The sequence below is a fragment of the Rhea pennata genome, chromosome 1 (genome assembly GCF_028389875.1).
Source record: "Rhea pennata isolate bPtePen1 chromosome 1, bPtePen1.pri, whole genome shotgun sequence".
Lineage (NCBI taxonomy): Eukaryota > Metazoa > Chordata > Aves > Rheiformes > Rheidae > Rhea > Rhea pennata.
This window is the reverse complement of record NC_084663.1, coordinates 64,467,110-64,494,065: the sequence shown is the minus strand read 5'-3', so window position 1 is coordinate 64,494,065 and position 26,956 is coordinate 64,467,110. Positions and strand designations below refer to the sequence as shown.

The window sequence follows — 26,956 nt, the reverse complement described above, 5'->3', positions numbered from 1 at the left end:
GTTCCCCTACCATAGGCCTCAGAGGAAAGTACGGGGAATGCTGCAATAGATAAATACACTGCCCTCAAGTAATACATCTTCTTAATACCCACCAGCTTGTGGTTGCTTGGTGCCCTGAGACCATTTCCAAATGAAAACAAACACCTGCCTTCTTCAACTAAGTGGAAACCTCCATCAGTTCTAGACAAACTGTAGATACTCTCACTGGACACATAAGAAATTAATTCAATTTTGCCTCCCACCAAGATTTCTACCTTAGTGATGGCATCTAGCAGTGAGTTCAGTAAGTCAGGTATGTATTTTGTTGGAAAAAAACATGCTCCAAACAATCTGTGATATATTTAAATTAGTTGTCTTTTGATGTTACAGAGTGTTACCTTTCCATTACATGATGTGAAAGGGTTGATAGCGGCACCCAGTTCATCATACAGGTGCATTCATTTACTCCTGTCCTCCTGTTCTTCTTCACTCTTAGTTAGACAGCCACAATGCACCTAGTCTTTCCGCATGCCTTAAAACACTACTACTGATTCTTCCAGTTTCTTTTTTGATGATGGACTGACCAATATGGACACTATAAAATTGTTTTCGTATTAACACCTTTTATTCCTTCTATTTACTAATGGAGATTTTATCTTTTTTTTTTTTTTTTTTTTTTTTTTAACTGATACTGTAATTGAGCAGAATTTGACTGGGTTTTCCACTGTGATGCCAAGATCCTTCCCGAGTGGTCAGAGCTGGCTTAGAACCTGAGATGGTTTCTAAATATTTCTCTCCATCTGCATTTGTTGTTTCTCAACCAACACTTCATTTGCTATCAGAGTATTCAGTTCACCCTGCTTAATTACTGTACTGTGAAATACTTCAACCTCAGTCTCCTTTTCTAACAGCAATAATTTTAGTAAATACATTATGCCTGGTAAAAAATCTTGGACAAACCAACTGCTAATCTTTTACAATGAAAAATGATCATTCGTGTGTTGCCCTTGTGTTCTCTCTCTTAAACGGTTTCAACTTTTAATGATCTACTAATTCTACAATAATTTAATTTCTTGGAAGGAAAATTTTCAAAGATTTTAAAAAGAGACAAATACATATGCTTAAATATACAAATACACATCAGATGATTCTACTAGCTTGATGCTTCAAAGTATATATCGAAAGGACATTTTCTTGGAAAGAATAATTTTTTTTCCCTCTCACATGATGTTCTTGTACATCATTCTAGTTTTGATTTGTTTCAATCAGTTTACCTGGAAACAAAATAAGGCTCACCAGTATATAATCCCTAAAATATTCCAGTATGTCTCCTAAAGATAGGTATGTAAGTTGCTGCCATCCAGTCTGTAGAATATCAGACTTCAGTGACAGCTTGCCTCTTTTTGCTATCAACTCAGCCACTTCATTTTCAACTGCTTCCCAAACCATTGCGTATATAATCATGAGATCCTTGTGACATGCAGCTTTTTTGTTTATCAGTTTGTTCCAGTGCTTCCCCTTTCAACATTTCTCATTCCACAAGCTCATGTCCTTTCTTTACTTGAAAAGAGTAGTTCCAATGTGGACATTGGCATGGCATATTTTGTGGCGAATATTTATGTAAATGAATCATTCAGAATCTCTGCAGTGCCCTTTTGTTCATTAATTGCTCACATTATCCCTGAGAAGTCCAGCAGATCCCACTTATCCCCTTGTAAACTTTGTAAATTTAAGATTCTTCAGAAATATTCTTCAGTTTTGGTTTGGTTTGGCTTCAGCTCTTCAGCTCTTGTCACTTAATGCATCCTTGGCCCTCTTCATTTACAGCTGAAGTTTTGTTTGTGTTTTATTGTAATTTCTCTCCTTTAGGGGCTTTATTAGAGCTGAATTGTCATTTCCTGAAAGCTGATTGTTTGGCTCAAACAACCTCTTGGACCTTAACATTTCACAATACCAGTGTTTTTTCCTCTCTTGCCTTTCAGTTTGCTTTCTGCATGACTTCCCTGACTCAGAAACTGTCTGTTAATGTATCTGTCATTTTGAATTTATGGATTTTACTTTATACCTCTCTCTCTTTCTTTCTCCCTCTCTTTTTTCTTTCCTTCTTTCTCTTCCTTCCTTTCTTTCTTTCATTTCTTTCTCTCTTTTTCTCTTTCTTTCCCTTCCTTCCTTCCTTCCTTTCTTCCTTTCTGTATCTTCCTTTCTCTCTCCCTTTCTAAGTCCAGTACTTTTTTAAGCAGTTCACTAATTATTATCATTTTTTTAACCTCACTTTCTTAATGTAGTATTAAGTTCATTATTTTGAATGGCTTGACTGTATCATTTCTTCTGTCACTTAAGACCAAGTTGAGAACACATACTTCTACATACTCTAAGGCCAGCAGTTCTAGAAATGACCTAGAAAATATTTTTTTCTAATCTGTTTGTGATAGTTGATCAGCCAACGTACAGGTGGGTGAACTCACCTATGGTTACAGCTTTATTAGACTTGATTGATTCTTTGGTCTCGTACCATACAATCCATTAAAAATCCCAGATATTTCCCAGGCAAAGTGTGCTAATGTTTTATGCAAGCATCAGAGCTTAATTAAAAAGAAGGATGTTTTCATGCTTAGTCCACTAGACAAGGACCAAGGAGATCACAGATAAGCTCCTGACTATGCTACAAACTTCCCATATAACCTTTGACAAGTTCCTGTGGCCTGACACAAAGGCCATTGAGGTTGGAGAAAAATGCTTCTTAACTTTGGGTAGACTTTGGACAGGCTTTCTAAAGTGAAGAAGGTAATTCTTCATCATCACCTGACAACACTGTATGGATTCACTTGCTACAGTCTGCCAAGTATTGAGGTTCAGCTGTGAGACTGCCACATGAATACCAGAGCACACATAATCCATTCACAGCAGCTTTCATTGCACTGGGATTTTGGAAAGCTGAGCCTTTAGGCACTGATTATCAGGAAAGTTTCTGTACAGAATGGAGGATAAGCTAAAATGTTCAAAATCCCTCCAATAAAGATGTACTGAAGCCCTCAACTGCACCATATCATGCTGAAGAATAAAAGGAGAAAATGACTAACGAGGGCAGTGTTACATGGAAGAAAGTAGATTGCATAGTCTGGGCTTGTTTGAAAAAAAAAAGAAAAAAAAAGAGAGAGAAAGAAATTAAAAGTAATGTTAAATGGCTATTGGCAGTCAAATTCCCCAAGCAAGGTTTATGAGGCCATGACCTCACTCAAATAATTTGCTACTTCAGTGCTGTTCACAAAAGTTATATGGTCCTACTGGTGGTGCGCCTGTTCCAACACTCATTTCCAATGTAAAACAGAGATAGTAGATTGTGAAAACAGAAGACATAGACCAAGCAACACCAATGTGTGGACAGAGAGGATGTACTTTTTTCCTCCACTACTACCTAAGGTCACTTGAGGATCTCCATCATCATCACTGTGGTAGATTAAGAGTAATGCTTCACACTTCGATTCATACCAAGGCGAAGCGGTGGTGTTAAAAAAAAAGCTGCTTTAAAGTCCAACTTTGTGATGTTTGTCATCATTCATTCATGGTGGGAAAATTTAGTTCACTCTTTTATACATAATAGCGCATGACTATGAATTAATACATGGGTTGAAAATGAAGGCAGATCATGCCTGGTGCTGGGAACCTCGTAAAGGGACTTTATGTAGAACAAGTGTGTGAACAGTTTGCCCCTCATTGAACTGTTCCTCCAGATGAATGTTAGGGAAAGATTACCTTTTCAAGGAAGGAGATATTTTCCCCGCTATTTGTTTTTCCATGCTGAGGCTAAGCTGAAAACTTTGATCTCCTGATCTGTTACTGGTATCTTTCACCCACACTAATTTCGCTTTTCTAGCAGTGAATTCTCAGATGATGAAAGCTGTCAGAACATGAGTGACATGAAAGAAGAGGCCATCACCAGACAAAGTGCTATATTTAACCTGGCAATGTCATGCCTTCTCAGGCCTGACCTTGAGCCCTAGCAGCGAGGATATAAATGGGGTATCTTAGTTGTAAGATTTCTTCCTTTGACTAAATGTAGAAGGTTCTTATACACAAGGAAAATCAGGGAAGGAGGAAGATAATACAAGCTACCATTTTGCTTTTGACATTTATGAGTAGCTGCCATTAAAGGAAAGACCATATGAAGGGCTCACTGTTAAATTCTCATTAAAAATGTCTGTTTGGTGTCTGCAAGTCATTTTCACAATCTTATCCACTGGGAGTAAATGTAGAGGTCTTTACTGAAAGGTTTTGACATCAGAAGCAGTTCCCCGAGAGGAGCATCATACTGTTATTATTCATTTTGCACTTTGATTCAGTAAAGGATAGAAACCAAAAATATACAGTTGGAAAGAAGCAAGCAAGAAAAAAGTAAGAAGAAGAAAATAACCATTTGGTCTGTTTTCTCTGAAGAAAGCTTGTAACTCTCTCCCTCTCTTCAGGGAAGAGCGATACTGTGTATCTTCTACTTTGAAACACATGCCAATGAAAAATATCTGGCATTGAAAATCCCAGATAAGTCAAGAGTTGTCATTCTTTAGAACTAATATGTCTCATTACTTTCTTTAAAGCCTCTTAAAAATCAAAGTGGAGAATGGGATTAGCACATAACTAAAAAGAGGAGGAGCGATTTTATTCTTAAGTTACTTTTTTTGCACAATGATGACACGGGCTGAATTTCTAGATCCACCTCAGATTCCTGATGTGGCCTCTGGCAAGCCCAGTAATCTCCCGTATATCAATTTCCCAAATGGAAACTGTAGAAAACAGTATTCACTTTCTCATGTACTTTGTCTACTCTTCCTCTTTGAAATCTTTGGCAACTGTTCTGTAACACCTTGAACAGAGGAACCTTGCATTAATTTGGGATGCCGTGAAAATAATTGAACGATATAGTATCTTTCAAATACTTATCTGTTTTTTATTCCATATAAGAATTATCTTATAATATGGACCTGATCTTTCTGTTCTGTAGTTAATAAGAAGTTTTCCATTCACCTCTAGGGCCGTTGATACAGGTAGCTGTAAATGGGATGCATCTCAGCAGCCCTTATCTGAAGTATGTACACAATAGATATGTTTAAATAGCAAGAGATGTTCTGCCCATATCAGACTCAAAAAGGTACAGAGGAACCAGAAATGATACAGAGGAAGGTGAGAAAGATGGTGGGAATTATCAGGCTTCCAGAGAGATGTTAAATAAACTAGGACTCCTCATCCCAAAAATGATGTGAGTGATGTAGATCTAAACAGCCATTCAAGGGATGGAAAAAGCAAATAGGATACTATTAATTTTTTTCCATGATATCTGTAGGTCGCAGGTGAATATTAAAAGGCATAGGTTTAAAAATCACTGTGTAGTTAAATTGTGGTACTCATTGCCCTAGGACATTTTGTGGATGTCAAAAATATATACGGGTAAAATGATTACATTAGACAAAATCATGGAAGAGCAACACTGTCCAAAGTTTTGTGATGCAAATAAAGTCAGGGATCAGGAAGTCCCCACATCTCCAACTGCTTCAACCTAAGGAAGGTTTCCTGGGGCGGTATCACCCTCTTCTCTTCATTTCCTCTTTGCTACTGGCTAGCAGGAAGTTGCAGGATAGCGGGTGAGCTGGCTTAAGTACAGCTGTTCATGCATCCAGAGCCCCACGCAGAGTTGCCAGGGTAGCCGTCTTCTTTAGACAATGCTAAATCTGTTTTATTTTTGTTGCTCACTATAGAATTGTTGTCATTCCTGGCTAGATGCTAATCAAAACAGCAACAAGACACTTTTTAAAGCTGTTAAATTCACCCCTGGCCCCCCAGGAAAATCTGCTGTAAATAAATTCAAAAATTCTGTGTTTTATATATTTATTGTAATAGTGGGGGAATTTTAATACACATGTGGCTTTCGGGTAGACCTCATTGCTAGCTGCTGAATGTGCTTTTCTACTCCACTGTCTATAATTCCAGTACCTAAAGTAACCTTCTTACAGATCCACACATCTTCCAGCTTAATACCCTTGTGTTCCCTTCACAGGTCTGCACAGGGGAAAGAGTGTGTTGGGAAAGGAGAAATGGGGTGAGAGCTCTGCCATTAGACTCTCTTTTTATTTAGTCTGCTCCTTCCAATGAATAAACTGGAACAAACAGCCTTTATATGACAAAATGGAGGAAGGATGTGACAGACATTGAGAGAGACATTTGTATCCCTATAAATATGACATGAAAAAGTCTCCCTTGGAAGTTCCCTTGGAAGTTGCAGGTATACAACTTTTACTTCCTTAGAGCAGACCTGCCCCACTCAAATACAGCACAAGAAATGATTCCTTCTTCTTGCTTTTCACTTGAAGTCTCCAAAATTACAGCATTACCTAAGTTTTGTATCCTCTCATGGCTTCTATCAGAATTTAGACCTTGAACTAGTGAGTCCTAGAAAAAATATGAAGTTTACAGGATAGAAAACTAAGGATGGACTTTTGTTAAAGGAGGCAGTCTCTGACAATGATCTCTTTTTTTACTGAGGTCTTTTATGCATGTAAATGGTGGGACTTGGAGGTCACTGGAAAGCTCTCTAGATCAGAGTTCTGCCATTATGAACACAAGCCTATGGGAATCACAGCATCATCCTTTCACCTGTGCAGGATTGCTCTGTGCTGCAACAAGATGATGATTTAAAGACAAACTTAGAGGTGAGCTGAAAAGCTTTGAAATGAGCAAAAGCCAGGTTTTCTGTTTGTTAAGAAACCCACACAGCAGTAGAATTAAAATTAGATTTCCAAGCTCATAATAGCTAAAGCCCCGACATTTTTTGTTGACTAGCTTTAAAAGAGATTTCTGGATGCTCTCCTTGTGGATGCTCTCCTTGTTTGAAAATCAAGCTGTTAGTGTGGGTTCTTGGCTATGGCTTTAGAAATCCAAGTTTAGGTACAATATTTTTAACTCTAAGCTAAACTCTTTAACAAGCAAAACAAAATAATTCTTAAGGAAAATGTGGGCTTGGCTCCATTCTATCTGGAATGCAATTACTCTTCCTGCTATCCTCAGGGCTGTAAAAAGCTACTGTTCTGCTTGGGATACATTTCCAAGCTATTTTATACGCATATAGATGACTACATAATGTGAAAGGCAAAGGAGAGCCAGGCCCACACCACATAAATTAACAATACATTTTGCTCTGGAGGCAGTTTTTGTGGTTTTTAGAAACTGGCAGAGAACTTTGCAGATATTTGATAAAACATGGCAGGCATCTGTGAATTGCAGTTCTTCTCTTGACAAATATTTGAATGTCATTGTCCAAATTACACTGAAAAGAGGCCAAGAAAAAGAAGCTAAGTCTGGGGACCTGCACCCTAGGTTTACCAGGACTGGCTAGGGAAGTGCTGTCCCCAGCTGTTTAGCACTGTCTTTCAGCTCTTACTCATCAGTTCCCCTGATCTAACAGTAGAGATGATTATTTGAGTTTTTCTGACCCATTTCAGTCAAGATGAGTTTAAATAATAATTTTTGCTCAATAGATGTGGTGATATGTACATAAACCACATATTAGTGTACATTAGAAATCCCCTCCCACTATGACTGGTTTGCACAAAGGATGCTGAAACCAGTTCATATTTATAAAGATTTACTACTACTAATCCACCACTATCAGACTATATTGATTCTAGTGGTGAAAATTACTTCTAGGGAGAAATAAAAAAATAGAGAAGAGAGAGAAGGGAAAGGTAAAACTCTGCTCAGTTGCCAGCTAGTGAGAACATCTTCCTAGGCTTCCCAGATGAGCATCGTCTCCTGGGTACCCTCCGCAGTGCAGCAGCTGGTTCCCCTTGTAAAACTTTTTTCCACTGTAATTATATAGTCTCCGTGAGGACCTGCTCAAACCCCCAGTTGGTAGAACCTGCTTACAAAGTTAGCACTGACAAGGGCTTATGCTGATAGGGGCTGCATGACCTACTGGATGTGAAACAGTGCATATGTCCCATCACATAAACCCAAAACTACAACCAAAGGGTAGGAAAAGAGGTGGAAGAAGGGGTGATTCTTATGCTGATGGCAATAGCTGCTCATGAGAGCCTACCATGACAAGACTAAGGGGATATGCAGCTACAAGGCCATGAGGATAGCACCACAAGAATCATGAGGGAAAAAGCCTTCTTCAAGGGGAGAAGTCCCAGAGGCTCTGAAAATTTTCCTCTCAGCTTGGATGAGAGGAAAAGGCAGGCTGTGGAGTTGCGGACAGGAGGCCCTTGGCCACACAAAACATCAACAGCATTGTTTACTCAGCATGGAAAATGGAAAGATGTGACAAGATGACATTTTGGCATCCTGGAAGTCAGCAGAATTACCCCATGGACTTCTCTAGAGCTGAAGGATTTCTTCATTGGTTGCAAAAGGAGAAATGTGATGTCCTTGGTTTGAATTTGCTGGGAGAGGCATTGACTCAGGCTGTCTTGAGTGAAGGGTGTAGTTTCTGAAGATTTACTCTTGCCTGAGGCTGTTGGAGCCTGGGGAGTTGTTTTGGCTCATCCTTTCCTATGTGATCTGGGTCATAGGCTGGCTATTTCCTCTCTGAAAATTTATAGGGGTTTTCCTGCTGGCAACTTGGATAAGAGCCAACCTCTTTCCATTTTGTTGTTGTTGTTTAAAGAGAGACGAAGTGTCGCGTTTCTCTGCTGTCAGTCAGCAGACAAGACTAGCTGAGGATGCAATGATGCTGTGCTAAGGATGATAGTGTAACAAGTAGCTACAGCACAAGAGCAAAGGAAAAATGCATTCCCTTCATTTTCTGATATGCTTTAGATGCCATGTTGAGTTTGACTGTGAGAGGAGCAGAGAACCCTGATTGCATGTTGTAGCAGGTAAAAAACTAGCAATTTAACTTTTATTCCAGCTAGAGTGGATGGAACAGGAAAAAGATGTCCATTTCTTTCCTTCAAGGCATGAGGAGGCTCTGAGTGGGCTTGTTCTCTAGTCCACTGGTAGTGTTAGTAATGCAACACAGTAGTGACAGCAAAGAGGAAAACATAGGAGTTCTCTCTTGTTTGTTTGTTTGTTCTTCTTTATTTCATGACAGGAACTGAGCTCGAGTATTTTATTTATTTCATCTTATTGCTTCACTAAACCAAGAAAGAGGACTAAAAGCACAATAGCCAGAAAGGAAAAAATGTTTACAGCTCAGCACCCAGACAGGAAAGAGATAATAAGTAAATAAAGAGAAATCATTTACTTATTTTGAAGGTCCAATAAGGCCTGTTCAGTAGGGAATCACACCAATTTATTTATTTTTGTTGCATTCAAAAGCACTCCATTTCCTCAGCCTACTGTGCTCTGCCATGAAGCGTGTTTCTGCACTGCAATATTAAGAAGTAATTATTACCCTTTACTGTGTAATGATTAGTTATTTCACAGGCCACATAGAAGACTTCTGCAGTCGTCATGCCAACTCTCTCCTGCATTTTGGCTTAACCCACTCTTCTCTGCTGAGATGATCAGCTGTGGGGGTTTCAGTAGGTGCACACCTCACTGGGATTTCACTGCATCCTGGATGGCAGAAGAGCGCATAGTCTCAGACAAAGTCCACAGGCATGGTGATTTCAGAGACTGTTCTCTCTTGCTCAGCCTGAGCTTCCTTGCCATGATCTGGGAGGATTAATATGTATCCTGAGTGCCAGGCCTCTTGCTGCTCTACAGTGAACCCCTCTGGGTGCTTAAAGTGCAGCCTCAAAAGGAGCCTAATCCTGTCCGTGCAGGCTGGCAGCACGTCTCCTCTGATACCAGGGCTTGGCAAGCTGGGGGCTCTAGGGGGAATGTATGAAGCAAGAGAGCAAGATGTTAAAATGAGGAGGCAGCATCTCGCAGAGCATCTAGCTGCACCCATCTGTCCTCTCAATGCTGCTGCTCCAGGTCCTCTCAATGCTGCTGCTGCTGCTGATAGGATCCTAGCTTGGGCTGCGGGCTCTTCTTTAGGGAAGAAGTGCTTAGTTAGAAAGTGAGAACATCACTGCCTTTCCTTTAAAGTGAAAGGTGGGGAGAAGAGAAAAAGCCTGTGGGTTGTTTACTCTCCCACTGTTTCTCAAACTTGGAGGTGAATTGCACAGCAAGGAAAGCAAGAATTGGTCTTCACTTATATAAGCATTTCCTAAGCAAATTTACAAAATAATGACACAGCTATTTGCATTCTGTGCTCAGTCCTGTAGTCCTGTGCATTGAAGGGTGTAGGACCAGACCTTTTGTAGCTAGCCCAGCTCATGAATAGCTGAGAGTTAACACAATACCTATAATTAATACATTTTTTTTCTTTTGCTGCTTGCTACAATTCCTACCTACAGCACCTCAAGGAGAAAAGCAAAAAAAAAAAAAAAAAAAAAAAAAAAAAAAAAGAAAGAAAAAAGAAAGAAAACATTCTCCACAGCAAAGCTGTTCAGCTGTTCATGCCATGCAGTTGCTACTACTGTTATTTATACGTAGATCATTATGCTATCTGCCACGCAATAAGCAATGAAGGGCTTAATTGGAAAAATAATCTGAAAATCAAATCATTCTTTTCTTGGCATTTCTTCAAAGGCCGGATTTTGCCACTGTTGCTCCACATTTATGTTTTCTTGTAATGCATCAATTCTGTAATTAAACTTGTAACTGAAGAGACAATTATTTTTCTGGAAATAAGTAAAAGATTTATTATTTTATATAAGGCAATATTCTGGTTACCAGAGCTGATGGAAGCTAGTGAGTAAAGAATGGGGAGAGAAAAGTTTCTTCGGATTTCCTTCTCCTATTTTAAAGAGTTTTTCTTTAAATTGAGTCTACACCCAGAAGAGTGAAAATACACGATTCTCACATTGAAGCTCTTTCTTTCTTTCTGCTCACTCTTCTGTACACTTCTCCCCTCCATCATCCACTTCTTCTAAAAGGCACAACCCAGACTGTGGCCAAATGACATCTCTTGTAGTATAATTCTCTAAGGCAATGTTAGTACACGATCACCTAAAAATCCCAAGCCATAACTGAGGTACTATTTCGCTTGTTATCACACATTCATTGTGGGAAAGCACTGCTGTCTGCAATCTGTCTCCTTAGTAGAGGTTGTTTTTTTCTTTATCTCTGACCTCTCAATCTAAGTAAGAGAAGGCAGGACACAGAAAGTTGTCAGGCAGTAGGTTAAAGAATGGATGTAGGACAAAAACAGCTGTTTCCCCTGTATTCTGAACTGCTGCCTTCCCTGCAAAGCCCTGCCTATGAGGTCATTACGAATTGGTGCCTTTCTCCAAGGTAATGGTGAAGACATTCGCTTGAAGCAAGTTATCGGATCAGACAGGTGTGCTGGAATTTAATGCCAACACAGATAACTATTATGGGGGCATAATTAGTAGGCTTCCATGTAGGAAAAGAGCAGTAAGTGATTGAGTCTCATTAACCTGAGATGACCTGAGAAGGATGGAGGAAATTGTGTTAGCTTTCCAGTAGCCTCCTAGAAAGCTATGTGAAGATGGGCTTTTCTGAGAACAGATGTCCCCATAATCCTGAATGGTAACTGGTGACTGGTCCCATCAGGAAGCTGATGCTCTCTTTTGCTTTCAGATCACTGGAAAAAATTTGACCAAAATTGAAAAAAGATCAGTTAATTGTCAGCATCTTATCGACTGGATTTTTTTTTCCCCTCTATTTTGAACTGTCCATCCGCAAGTGTGCTGGCTAAGCTTAGTAGACTGATTAGCAGTTTTGATGGTCGTCTTAAGGTCAAGAGATTCTCCCAAGTTTTCACTCATCAGGTGCAGTATTTACTATTCCATTTTTCCACATCAGGTAATCGTTGTCGGTTTCTGGTGGCTGACTCCATAGTTCACTCTCTTCTCAATGATGGATTGCAAGAGGATGCTTTGGAGGAGCTCTTCTTTAAATTCTCTGGGTGGTGCCTTTTATCAGAGTGATGGGAAGTGCATGATGGAGGACAGAAGTTATAGAAGAGCAGGCAGAAAGAAAGACAGAACTTGAATTTGAGAAACCTGCATGTTCAGTCTTCTGAGTGTAAATTGAATTTGAAGAGAATCTCAATATCTCTAAATATAATGCAGATATGTTACAAAGGTTAAGGCTAGAAAGGCTGCTGCTTAGTGTTATCCTGTTGTCTCTTTAAAGGTAACACAAAGAGGAACTAAGGCCAAGTGCAGCTCTAGCGCATGGCTATCTCTGGGATAATGGTGGTAGTACTAGAAATATGTTTGGCGACCTTTTCACTGCTTACACCAGGACTGCTGCCATGTGGGACAGAAACTGTGCTACATCTCTTCTACCTTGGCAGCAGCACAGGGTTCAGTCCACTCTGAAAATGCAAGCTTGCTTGCTTAGGCTTCCTGTGGGAAATTAGTGTCTGTCTCCTGACTCCCTTCGTTTTAATGTCTGACTCTTCCCTCTTCCCCTTTCTCAAGTGCTTTGGACCTGCAGCACAAGCAAAGGGATTCCAGTTCTGTGGCACTTCTGATCTTTTAGCGTAGCCTTTTTTATGCCACTTGCCATCTCTTCTGCTCACTGTGGGCCAAATCTGACTGCTTGTTTACTCGCTTCCAATAGTGTGTCACTGCTGAAGAAACGCCCCACAAATGTTTGCCACATCAGTCACTACATATCGCAAGTTAAGGTCTCGGGATCCAGCCCAAAATGGTGACAGAATGAGATAGTATTCAGCCTGAGCAAAGACCGCAAAAATCTCTCATGCTTTTTCACCTCATACTTCTTAACATCTCTTCTCCCCAACATATCTGTTCACATATAAGCTGAAAATACAGGGCAGCAAATTCAAAACTGTTTGCAAGGGATATTTTACTCAGTGACCTTTATACTGGCGGATTGTGAACTATGGGCAGTTACTGAACTAAACAACATAATACATTTTTTAGGAAGCATAAGAAAGTGACAAAAATAGTAGATAAATATCACCTCCAGGTATACTAATTGTTATATCCTCTATGACAAACATTATTGCTAGTATCGCTTCCTCTGTGTCTCCTTTTACACTGATTACCAAGCCAGAGCTCAAAAAGGCATCCTTCCACTTACGAAAAGACTGCTGCTTGGAGGGCAAAGTGCATCATTTTCCCTTGAAACGTGAAATATAAATAATTACTGTCTGTCGGCATGTATAATTACTATATTCTTGGACAGGAGCATTAATGATCTATGCCTATATTGATATTCTTCTGTTTTAAAGGTGTTTGCTACTCATATCTAAATGATCAAAAGGAGCATGGGATATATACAGAATTCAGGTTATCAGGGATATGTAAACACACAAAATAATGTGTGAACTAGCACAGTTAGAGGAATTTTAATTAAGACTTCACTTCTAAAGAGTGTGTCTTCATTCAGTGTACTTTGTTAGCAAAACAGAGGATACCAGAAGTCATTTCTCTGCATGGGAATAAGCAAAGGCACAAGGAAGGATAAACGACTTATGTCTAATCTCACGTTGATGCCACAGGGACCAGAAGCCGGATGTCCCAACACTGAATTCAGTACCATGCTCTTAGCATGGGGCCGTCTTTTTATAAGGGAGATTTTTGTGTGCTTGTTCATGTCAGCCAGGTCTGAAGGAGAAATATTATGTATAATTACAGAGCTAGGCAGGCTAAAACATCACCCATTAGAATCACTTAATCTCTAGTATTATTCTCTGTTCTTTCTCACTCTCATGTCAGTACTGCCTGCCTCTCCCTCCACCTCGCATCCTTAGCTCCTCCTTCCTCTGACAGCACATACAATAGCCAGAGCAGTATAAATCAAAGCCTAGAATCAGGAAAATTAGAATAGATTGGAAGTACCAGTTCCTCAAGAAGCGAAAGAGAGAAACCAGTCCACAGGAGATCAGAAGAGTGATTGCAGCTTCATTACAAGGGCTGTTGTACCATCGGGACAGGTTATTGCCTGTCACAGACTGTTTTTATTTTTCAGCTCCTGACTGATGCAGAGCTTAATCCGAAATAAACGCCACCTATCCATTTTTTTATATAAATCTCCTACTTGTACTCACAATTAATTGTTATGTCTCTTTTTACATTTTTCAAGTAAAATACAATTTTATATCTGTGGTTTCTTTATTGTGAAGTAGAAGAGGGGTCCAGGGCTACACAGGAGCTCTTGCTGGTCCATGTCAAGGTGGGACTGTCAGAGAATGAAGTCACCCATACTAAAAGGCTGGATAATCTGTGGTGTGAATCCCAGGCAGTATACTCTCAATGAAAATCGGTTTCTTAATCTATGTCATGTTTGGACACTACTGCCAAATCACAGGACTGGTGAGAATGCTCCAATACTGAATTTTTAAAGATATCTGTCATCAAATATTCACTTAACAGTTTAAAAACATTTTTTCCCACCAATCCCAAAATTTCGCGTTTTTGACAATGCATATTTGTGAGTTTCAGATTTCAAGAGAGCAATAACAAAATACCTGGAGCAAAAGAAGGAAAAACCAAAGATGATGGCTGCCTGAATGCCAATTCATTCTCTGGTGAGAGCCTTCCTAGAAAGCAAATTTCCATGTTGCCTTTTACTTTGGACAAAAGAAATATCTCTTTAAAACAAAGATTTTTCATTTTAATACCTACTGTAAACGTATGTAGAATGTTAGTTGACCTTTATATTAACCACAATTATAATTATTAGACCTGCTACTTATACAGCCAGTGCAGTGTGCCTGTGCATGACCTGAGTATGCACCAGCCTATGCAAATTCCTCAGAAGTTGCATTTGGTGGTAACTGTACGAACCTTTGCAGTATATCTCATGATTCAGTGAGTGGCTTATTTTTCCTATGCCCTATAAATAGCAAAGTGCTTTAGGTTATACTTTTTGTGCAGCTGCAACCTTTGAGGCAGCCTTGGTGTCCTTAGCCTGAAGCGTAGTGGATGTTTTTCTCCTATTGGCAGAATTTTGAAACTGTCATTCTTACAACGGGTCCCTCAAATGTAAGAAGGAGATTTGCATGAGCAACAGCAGCTCATTCAAGCACGGATAGCAGGACTGGACTCCAAAATTGGGAATGAAGCACGCTTTTTGCAATTACAGCAACTATCTCCAAACAATGAGGGGGTGATACAGTTCTGATTTCCCACCTATGTATTGTAACTCTGCAGAAGAAGGTTGCTAATGACATGGCACAGGAATCATTATTTTTAGAAAATGCATAATGTAAGCGTACATGTACAGGTATGAGAAAATTTGCTAGCTTTCAGTATCAGCTCACTGTAGAAGCTGGGAATTAATAGGCTAAGTTAGCTGTGCATCAGTGTAACGACACAAAAGCACAAATTTTTCAGTACGTAACTAGCCTTGGAAGACAAAATATTAATTCCATGTCTTAGGAGAGTCTGTCTGAGGCAAAAAATGATTAAATTTTAGTGCTTTAATGAAGTAATATGATGTTGCTTTAGGATAATATGGCATCAACTGGGTAATTATGCTGCATGAACCAGTCTAACTTCAGAGCTCTTGGCAGCAATGAAAATCAAAAATGTATCATCAGATCTGTTGCATAAAGTAGTGCCTGAGACGTGTTTTCACTCTTCACATAGAGCTGAGAAGATAGCAGCTGTGCTTACTTCTATTGAGTGACCCAAAATTAGGACTAAATATTACCGGTTTAGTCCATTTTTTGTCCCTTTCTACTCCCTCATTTACTTACAAGAGGCTGAGCTAGCATCTCAGTTCCAAGGGTCTTCCCATTTAAGTTTCAAACAGTCTTTTTTAAATGGTCTGCCTCTTTCATTTTCAGTTATTAGAGTGATTCTTTGCACATTACATTTCCTTATTAGAATATGTATTATAGAATTACTGCTGTCTCTAATTAATAAAAACATTTTAGAGCAGAGGGACTTTATCTCCTTTTAGATAAATGCTTTTCCTATGTATAAGTACTAGAAAACAATGGGAAAGGAAGACAGAAATAAAACAACTCAAGTTGCCAATAGCTAATCTTTATACGTATTAAAAAACAATGAATGTCAAAAAATGCAGAAACTCAGGAAAGTTATTATTTTAATTTATTTATTTAAGACTTGCCCTCAGTAGATTATTTGATTTCTATTAGCTAAAAATTGTAGTAGAAAACAACTGACTCATTAAAAATACCCAAGATTTATTTTTTCATTAGGAATTCAAAGCAGTACATTCTCTCAGTTTTTGGCCAGCTCACTGAAACTGTTTGATTTTCTTTTATTTCATTTTTCAACAAAATTTAAAAAATATTGCTGATCTTTTTTGCCAACTTTTTTTTTTTTTTTTTTTTTTTGGGGGGGGGGGTGGGGAGATAAGATTTCCAGCACAACATTATGCAAGGTACATGTGGAGAAACCAAATTAGTGGGGATAAGAGAAAGAGAGTAAGGACATATATGACTTAGGATTTCATAGCCAAAAGTAGTGACATACAGTGACATAGCTCATTAAATGATAAGACTGTGACCTAAAAGCTTAGCATTTGGGTGATAAAATGAAAATACCTTTTGTTTTATTTGATTCCATTTACATTTAGAATGCCTCATAATTTCCCGTACAAGAGGTAATTTTATCTAGTTTTCTGTTAATAGGCTACTTTAAGTGTTTTTTAGAACAGGCCGAGTTGCCACAAATGCCCTTTCTGAAACTGCATACACTTTTGCACATCTGACTTTTATCAGAAGTGCTTGCCCGTGCCTTCTGTGGGACTGTTCATATGCTGGGGCAAAGTTGGGGTGCTAGATGTGGGAAGAAAGTGTTGTTCCACTTCTTTCTGCTGAAAATCCTACTCTGTGATAGTCTTTCTGTCAACAGCATCATAAAGCATAGTGACTTGTAAAGGGTGAACTACTATCACAGGTGTTTGGGACTGCCTAGCAGTCACGGTGTGAGGGCACTGACTTCTAAGCCGCTGCATTATGTGGTTGACTCTCTTCAGATTGTCACCTGGTTTGATTTCTCTCAAAGGACGGAAATTTAAGCGGAGGTTGTGTGTTTTGGGATATTTTCCCCTCCAAAAAACTCTCCCTTTCCACGCTAGTACTAGCACATATAGACACGTGCTCACGTCCATCTGAAGTTGAACCACACACTCAGCGGACCTTCGGCCACGGGGGCTTCTGCGAGTGATGTATTTGGGACAGAGAATAACGAATACAGGAGAAAATGGAGCAGTGTGACAAGCAATCGCTTGCACTGTAGCCAGCAGAGCCTGTGGGCAGGTGGGCATTTGGCAGAGGTGGGAGCCATGGCACGGGCACCAGGACACGAGGAGCATTTGGGCTTGGAGGAAGCTGTTCTCTCCGACAGTGCTGGAAAGTCATATTTGGCTGCTGGTCAGAAAGAGAGAGGGCAAACCGCAAACCAGGAGCACATGTCGCTGCAAAAGGTGGACAGGGCTGATCTCAGAGCTGGGAAAAATGTGCTGAGTCAGCACTTTTTGACTTTACAGATGAGCAAATCCAAAGAGTGGGGGAGGTAAAAGCCTGTTGATGAGATTGCTGTTTCATTATGTCTATTAACTCACTGGCTCTGGAATTGCAGGTGGGAGCAAGAAGGAAGGGAGAGAATCTAAAACTCTAACTCTGCCTCCTCAAGAAATAACTCAGTCTCGAAATCTATTTTCTGGCTGTGGCTGTAGGAAAAGCATTACAGGATCCCAGGGTGGTCACCCATATGTATAGATACACACACACACATACACACACAAAAATCCTTCTCCCACGGAATTAATTCAGCTTGTTCCCCTTTTTTAAGCCTAGTTCCAAATCATTTAATTATGCCATTATGCAACAGGATTCAGTCTGCACCCACTTGTTCCAAGCTATAATGAATAAGTGCCATATTTCTTTCATTCTTCTGGTATGCAAAAACTTCTGGGAAAATAAACAAAAACATCAAAATGCTTCCTGATATCTGGCTATAGAGAATCTAATTTAAAAAGAGAAGAAGGGGTTAAGAAGACATAATTTGAAGTAACGAGTGTATCCTTTCAATAAAGCATAAGCAAGTCAGGTGAGTGGAAAATTAATGATGTTCCTAGCAAGCCATGCTTATTTACTTAAATAAATACATCAGGGATGGAACCACTCCAGTGCTTTAGGCCAGCCTCTGCTTTTGCCTCTTAATCTCTGTTTGTTTAGCTGTCAGTCATTCTTCCTTCAGCTGTCTTTCCCTCTCCTCCACTTCTCTTTCTTTAAACTAAATTATATTTTTGGCTTGGTCACAAGTAGGCAGTATGTGTTCCCTCATTTACTACTGTTTGCATTCTTTTCTTCTCTTTTCTTTCTTCTGTTACATCTCTGTTTTCAATTTCTTTTCCATCTTTTCTTTTTTATTTTCAGAGTTTTTTTTACACACACACTCTCTCACACACACAATTTTTTCCCATTCTCTCCACACCCCCACCTCATGTCTTGTTCCCTGTGGATATAGGCTCAGCTGTGGGGATTGTGCAGAGGGAATGGGCTGGAAGAAAGGGGTGACATTCTGCCCTCCAGCTCCAGCAAGCCAATGCTGTCAGATAAGTGCTCCTAAAACCAAGTGAAGTAGCTAGGATTTGCTTTACAGCTCTGGGACCAGATTTTTACTTTACTTTTAACATACACACCTGAGAGTATGATATGAAATTCACTTTCATTTTCTGGCTCTCCTTTAATCTCCCAGCATTAAGATATCTCAGTCTTCTAACCCTGGCCAGGCAGGGCGACTGAAGCAGACCTACCCTAGGACAACTTATATTTTGGTCCCCAGCAAAACTGTACCTGTGCATCCATGGCCTTCCGTTGTACCCACAGGTACACGCTGTTGTAGAGGGCCCAGTCTTGAACCCTTTGACGTTATTAACTTCCATGGCATTTGGAAGAGGCTCACCTTGCTGTTTGTACAGCAAAGGTTTTGCTGTTAGGACAGTTTCACTCAGGGCACTTATGTTTGTATTTCTTTTAGAAATACCAGGACATGAAAAGAGAGTGAAAGAAATGTGTCTCCATCACACCACCAGCTACCAATAGCAGAAATTATTTTAAGGTCAGTAAATGAGGCCAGATGAACAACTTTTCTTTTCTGCTTCCACTCCCTTAAACCTAAGTGCACATTCTGTCAGCATTGCCCAAAGATGCAGCAACATTGTTAACATTAAATTAGACAGACTGGTAATGACAGGCAAAAGGCACATCGAAAGTCTCCAGCCCAGAAGGGTGAACAATGCCTGGAACAGAAATGGGAGGATACGTCTGTCCTCTCCATTTATATCACATTGCCTTAGCGGAGCTTTTGAGTGCTGGGCGTTTCCAGGGTCTCTGGACTGTCCATATGTGTTACATCCACTTGGTGTTTCATCTGTGGGTGTCTCTTTGAGCACATTTGGATCGATGACTTAAGGCTTCTTGTCTTAGATGGCTCAGCATTTGCAGGAACAGACCTGGCAGAGCGTAATTTTTCTGTAGTTTCTGTCAGCTATAGGGAGGGGGAAGAAGTTCTCCTCAACATCCAGGCTGCTCTGAAAATAAAGTAGACAGTGATTCTGTCTTTTTATGCTTTTGTCTATTGCAATCTTCGTGTTCTGTAGCAGCAAAAGATCACTTTTCCATGTATTTGTAAATAGATTTTTTAAATCAACAGAAACAATCTGGCTCCTTATTCTTTCCTTTTGTCTGTATGGATTCTCTTCAAGTATTATTGAAGAAGCTCCTGGAAGGCTTAGGAGAGGTAAAAAGATTAATCTGAAAGCCTAGTTTGCTGTTCACTTACTAGTGTTCTTCAAAGGAGCATTTTTTTTCTTGGTAATGACAATTTTTGAATAAATGATAATTTTTGAATAATGATAATTTTTTTAAAAAAATCTCTTTGTTGCTCATGGCTACTTGTCATTAATGTCCTTTCATCCAAGAACAGTGGGAACAAGTCTTCTACTTTATCCTGAAATAAGTTAGTAAGTAGTTTGGTCTTTTCATTGGGAAAGGAAAATAATTCGCAAGATAAGTGGAGTCTGCAGGTGGTATAAACACTGACACAGATTTACAGAGAGCCCTCCACTGAGCAAAATGGCTGTAATGCATTAGGAAGTTGCCCGACTGCTGATAAACGGAGCTTCTGCGTAAGATATTATAAAAGTAAAAAGTGTGGCTCAATCCAGAAAATGACTAAAGCTTGGGATAGCAAAAAGCCCCACAACAGAAAGGATAATCAAAATACCTTTGTGTGTTGATCCGGGATATCACTGTGAGGCTGCTTGCTGTCCAGCTTTCTGACAAGATGCGAAACACTTCGTTGCACTGCTTACCTCTCTGCAATGCAGTTTTTCCAGGAATTAACTTCACAGTGGCAGAAGCACTGAAACTCTGCTCTGATACTTACGTTGTTGCACAAGGAGCTGAGATGTATTCTAAACTTCTTGGTGATGCCCCATGTGCTACAAAGCTCCTCTACCTAGTTACTTTTGATATACATAACAGCATGCACCAAAACACTGTGTTCCTTGGGAGGTTCAGCAGTTGGAGAGGAAATCTAGTATACATCTGTTCAACTGGGAAAATTAGTTTTGCTAAAATAGCGTTTCAACTAGGAGGAAAAGCAATCATCATTTTCTGCGAGTAAAAAGTAATAAATGGCTTCTTCTTCCAGGATTTTGACCTGTTTTTTTTTTTTTCTTTTTGTCTTGCAACACATCAAAACCCTTTAATGTAATTTTGTATTCTCCATTTTAATCAGTTTATCCTCTGTCTAACTATGACATTTCTCTACCTGCCTGTCTCTTCCTTTTAGCTTTTAGACAAAGTCATTACAAAGTAGGAAAAACAAACAAAAGAAAATCTGAAACAAAGTTGGATTGCCAATTAAGTTTCTAAAGAAAAACGTTTCTCAATAAGAGCATCTTACTGGAGACATTTCTGTTTTGAACAAGCAATTCTTCCTTCACGTAAACATCTCACTTTCTGTTTAGTTTGGCCAGTATCATTAATGGGAGGAAAAAGATCCTTATATTCTACACATTCCTTTTTGAATTCACGCATTTTGTAGTAAACAGGATATGATTTTTACTGCATAGGGCTAGTGTCCCTTAGTTTGTTGTTTTTTGTTTTAGTAGGATGGTGCCCCCTGTTTATGAAGTGCTCTTTCCTTTTGCTACCTGTCAGGAATGACGCATAGCAGACTTAGAGGAGTTAGGAGCTTTCAGGCAGAGGCAAAGCAGCATGTCCGCATGAAAATTAACCTCCTTGCTTCATTTCCCGCACTTAACTTTACAGGAGAATCACAAGGCTTTGACACGCGAGAGTGAGATGTGCACTCTTGCCTTCTCCTGCCAGTTACCCTCACTGATTTCTGTTTTATCATACCTGTTTACCTAGTTAAAAAAAAAATCAAAATTAACATAAGAAAGAAAACTCCAAAGGAATTAATTAAAATCCTGCTGTTAAAGCCACTTGCATTCCATGCAAATTCATTTCTTTATATAAAAGATAGAGTTGAATTCTTAATAGGTCAGAATTCTTGTGAAAATTGCAGCGGTTCTGACACCTCAGTTATGTTACTGTGAAAAATTATCCTCCACACGTGAGGATTAATGTCCTGTCTAAAACATAGTTATGAAATGCACTATTCCTATAACAGCTTTATGAAAAAGGACTTTTTCTGGCAGGCCAAAATTGTTGATAGTGTAATGGATGGAGCACAGTTTCTTAAAACACCATATGGCTATTTTGAATCTGAAGTTCAGCTTTTTAGTGTACAAACTGCCGCATGCTGTGCTTGAGACTTTTCCATACAAAATTCAAATAGATGGTTCATTCTCTGTCATTCAGGAAATGACTAACACATTGAGCTGCCAGCTGTCAAGGAGTTAAAAATCTTAATATGAATGATAATTTCTTTTGAAAATGACACGGAGACCTGAGTGTTACTTGTCCCACTTGATCAAGAACAAACATCGCACTTTTTTTTTTTTTTTCAGCAGAAGACAAACTCTTCAAATGAGATAGGTTTTTGTAACTGACCCTCAGCAAACTATTTGTTTTCAATACATAGTGATAGAGCTGATAGGTGTCTTTTTCCAAAGAGAAGTCTTATTTAAGTCTCTAAAGGAAATGATCAGGATTGTCCTTTGTGTAATCAGGTAGTCTCTTCTTTTGCAAGCAAATTCCCCCAGTGGCTGAAGCCTCTGATTTTTCTGAGGGTAACAAGCAGGCTGGTAATACATTAGAACACTGCTCTCTCTAAAACTCTTTAGGACCCAAAATCTTTCTTTTCTTTTTATGGATGCATTTGATGAGCAATTATTTCAGCATGCTGATGTCTTTAATTACACATCCTGGCGTGGATGAGATCATCTCAGACCTCTCTTTTCTCTTGGATTCTGCCACAGCGTTGCCAGATAGCTGCTTGGTTTTATACGACAATTAAAGCAATTAGAGTAAATAATTCGTCATTTCACTATTGGTTATAAGTCTTTGAGAGGAAAGGTCATGTGGCAGTATTTGGGGATGGGCTGTTTGCACAGTCAGTTGCCAAGATGTTGGATAATGTCAAAACCATGCCCGAAAGGATGGATTATGCTGTCCCTTAAAAAGATTTTAGTCGCATGTTGGTCTTTATTGGTCTTCAGAAAAATGTTGGCCCTTAGAAGAATCATTTCATTTTTGACATACTGCAAAAACTATGTGACTCAACAAAGTGAAATGCCCTCTATATAAAATATCCATCAGCAACTATTCATTAGCTCAATGATACATAGTACACAATTCACATCAAATAAATTCTGGATGGTTTGCCCATTAGATACAAATCTTAGGTCCTAAGTAGCTGCCATGGGTGAAATCTTGCTTCCACAGAAGCCAGGGTGTATTTCCTTTTGATTTTAATGGTCGCAAAATTTTGTGTTATGCCTTTGTGGACAGGTATTTTTTTAGACAATGAATTACTTCAAAATAATAAAAAAACAAAAGCATACTCTAAGACCTCCTAAGAGATGTGGGCCCTTTCTCCTCCTGTGAGGAGGCTACATCTTTATAAAACAAGTTTCTATCTCTATCAGGTTCCCCTTGTAAATAATGGAATTTTTTTACTGGAGTTCACTAGTCCAAAAATTTGAACAAATACTAATCAATTTTTCTGACAAGTCCATTTGACTAGTTGCTTTAAATAGGTAGGAAATGCCCTGACTTGACAGGACTTTAATCTTATGTGTGTAACTTTAACTTCTGTGATGGTTATAAAAACGCCTATCTGACCACAGCTTTCATCTTGTCTGTACTGCATTCACTCATGTAACTAGCATATTTGTATGAAGTCTTAACAGCAACAAGTTAGGGAAGCATATGGGGGTGATTTTCCTGAGATTTTGGGAATCTATTGCTTCCATACCTTTCAGCTGGAACTGTCAATGCTCAGCACTTCCAAAAATACAGGCACTTGCATGTAATAATTATATTATATATAATTATACTATAAGCACTTGTAAAATAATATAATATAAATAATACATAATTATATATTATAATGTAAGTACTTATATATTATCATATAAGCACTTACAAAACAAGCACTTCCAAACTAGATTCTCCATTATGCTTAATAAGGTGCTGGATTGGAAATGGTTTACATTTTTATGTTATCATTTGAAAGAAGAAATAAAATATGCTGCCAGCTGACTGGACTGCATTTCACTGAAAGCTCCTCACGGCACTACACTCAGCACAGTCCTGGACTGAAACATGCCAGCTGCTTCACAGTGTTCAGCAGTATTACATGTTATCAGAGGACAGGAGTATGGTATCCCATTGCAATGCCAGGTAGAATTTGAAATATAGGAATTTAATTACACACATTGTATTAGGGTAGCAGTTGCCTATCTCCTTAATACAGCATATTATCATTGGAGAAAGGAGGCTTCTGAGTCAGGCACAACTGCTAGTAATTAACTGCTGGTGATAGTAGTGGTCTCTGGGGGCAGTTTTATCCAGCCTTTGTAATGTGAAAAGAGACAGACTCAAACAGAACCATTTAAGGAAATGAACAAGGAAGAAAAGAAAATCTGCTTTGAGGAAGTTCTTTGACATAACTTTAAAACAATCTCTGAAACACTTTGCAATAACATACAATTGAGGCCTAGTATTTTGGAAGAAAATAATATTTTGAAACAGTATAACAATAAATCTGAACTCTCCACTCCAAAACAAAACTTGCTGATAGAATTCATGGATTCTGGATGGAACAGACTCTTAAAACTCCCCTTTGCCTTCCAAAGAGGGAGGAAAACAGAGGCAGCCTGCTATCCTATGAGTATGTTGCCCCTTTCTCCAAAGCAGCCAATTCTGCTTATTACTGGAGTTGGACAATTCTGTTAGATCAACGGTGGTCTGTCAGCCAGCAGTTACTGTTGTATGATTAAGTGTGTTAAAGAAATCTTGGAGCAAATCCCACAGGATGTTTGACACAAGCAGAAACCAAAGCTAAATAATTTTTACATCCTATTTCCAAGAAAGAGCATTTCAAGCCTTTAATTGGCATATTCATCAGTCTGCTGTTGTCAGGAAATTTTTAAGAAACTTCCTCTGGTGGTGCCCAGGAATGTACCATTATATGGTATATTATATATGTATGCTGTGGTGTGATAGCACCATAAATGAGAGTAACTGAATGCAACATTAATTACCTCTCTTCTGCAAAGTGCTATTGCATTGCCAGTCACTGCAGTATATTCAAAGTACTGGCCTACAGTCATACAAGAGCTCGGAAGGAGGTAGGAGTACTATATGAAAAGAAAAAGAGGTTTGGAAGGAGGGAGCATGAATTCAATCTTAATGTCTTTCATCTCTCCTAGTACGTTATGGCAGTTCCCTGCACCCATTCTCTGAAGATTTTCTCAGCCCAATTCCTTTAGTAAAACTTTGGCCAGATTCATGCTGTTTGGAAATGCAACAGGGAATGCTGTCATCTACGCTACAATAAAGTGATCAAGGAGCTAAAGATGCCTTGCTAGAAACTTTCAGAAACACACAGTTTTGCAGCAATTCCTCTCCTCCCCTCCCCTCCCCTCCCCTCCCCTCCCCTCCTCTCCTCTCCTCTCCTCTCCTCTCCTCTCCTGTCTTTTTCCTTGCAGTCAGATTCTGCCACATTTCTCATTCTGAGAGGTATTATTCTCTCCAACAGACCCATATATTTCTGTAGGTTTGCTCTGCAGTAATCCATATATTCTAATTGGGCTACTTGAGGAGTTATGTCTTAGTAAGCAGGAATCCCATAGTTTCACTAAGGCAACTCAGGTTGTAATGTATTGTTCACTATATAAACTGAATATATATCATCATCATCAGAACTGGAACTAACATGTTTATGTTTGCTTAAGGTTACTCTATACAAGTGCATGAAAATTAGGTATTGCATATGAGCTTCTTTGATCTTGCTGCTTATATTGGTTGTTTGCCCCTGCTGTGATCACAGTGATCTCTGTTGCAACTAAAGTTAATGTCACAAATAGGCTTGTTGTAATTTCAGATGAAAATCAAGCAGCAAGCACAGATGAATCCTTAAAACCTCTCAATCTCAGCCTATGCATTTTATCTCTGGGCAAATATTCATTGCAATACAACACAGAAGAAAAGAAACACCAACATATTCACTGCAGAAACCAGAAATAACTTCAAATAATTTGAAGATAGCTATGGGAGGCATGTTTAGAAGGTTGCACTGTAAAATGTAGTAATACTTTTTTTTTTTTTTTTTTTTTTTTTTTTGCTTTAATTAATACTTTCTTGATGCAGTTGAGTTTCCAAAACTAAATTGCCACGGGAAACTCTTTATAAATTTTTGTAATTACATGCCAACTAAACACTAGACCTTACTTTCTTGTAATTATAGCATAGCACCTTTTTTGCACAGTTATAGAAAAAGAGAAGTTTAGAGATTACTTTTTCCTATGCTACTGAACAGGAGCCTAAATGGATGCATGATTTCCTCTTATCCAGGCTTTTACAGAGCAAGTTGGCTCTGTGTCTTTCTTCCCTGTGACAGGTTGCACGCATGAGGAGTCTTGTCTCCACTTCTGCTCCATCTCCTGGGAACTGCTGTCATGTATTGCCATTATATCAATAGTGAACAGTGAACTGCCTTGTTCCCAAAAAAGGAAAAAAGATATAATTTGGGTCACAAGAATCTGAATGGCTGACCTGAAAAAAAATCCTACCAGCTTACATCAGTGCTTTGTAATATTTGCTTTTCAATGGATAATTTTCGTGTTTGTGCACAGCTGCACAATTTTTTCTAAGTCTACCCTACAAGTTTTACCTCTCCATTTATATGTCCATAACCTCAGAAAGTATCTATGAGGCATGATGTCTCCAGGAACTGGCTTGGTGATTTTTTTTCTTTTTTGCATTATTTTTCACCCATGAAAATAGCCAGTCATAGCTTAAACAGATTGTCTTTGCACAGTGCCTGAAAAATTAACAAACTTGGGCTGCAAACCTGTAGAGAGGATGAGTTCCAAAATAGATGTCTCTTTGTTCAAAATATCTTGCTATCATTTCCCAGTGAAGCAAGCTAGGGACTCTTGCCAAGAGTTTAGCACCACACAGTTTAATCAACATATTGGTCAGCTGTTTGCATAAAAGAGTAATGTGGCATTTAGTTTCTCTGCAGACCTCAGTACACCCATGCATAGCATGTTGTAAAATTCATATAATACCTTGCAGGAGTTTGTAAAGCTAAGCTAATTAATGTCAAGCAGTCAGCTGAAATTTACTCTTTAATTTATCTAAAACTTCACAGGAAGAAGATTTCCTAATACTTTTTCACAAAGCTCCTATAACTATCATGCTGGTCATGTATTATTTATACATCAAAACCAAACTGTAGGAGAGAAATGAGCAAGCTGGAAAGCTTGAAAATAATAGCTATAGGCTGGGAAAGAGGTCTCATTAGGGATACAGTGAGATAAGGAGTCAGTGGAACCAAAAAACAGTTTATGACACTGTGTTTCAATATCT

The 26,956-nt window shown here is 38.9% G+C and overlaps 1 protein-coding gene across 2 annotated transcripts in view; it reads left to right on the top strand.

Moving 5' to 3' along the window:
* The window catches only part of CHRM2 (cholinergic receptor muscarinic 2), a 99,530-nt gene that overhangs the window by 5,940 nt on the left and 66,634 nt on the right, over window positions 1-26,956 (top strand). Inside the window, exon 3 of one of the 2 annotated variants that reach the window (XR_009960156.1) lies at window positions 18,921-19,001. The exons of the other annotated variant lie outside the window; for it this stretch is intronic. The gene's annotated coding sequence lies outside the window, so the exon portion shown is untranslated. The remainder of the gene's footprint in view (window positions 1-18,920; window positions 19,002-26,956) is intronic. 2 annotated transcript variants of the gene reach the window in all.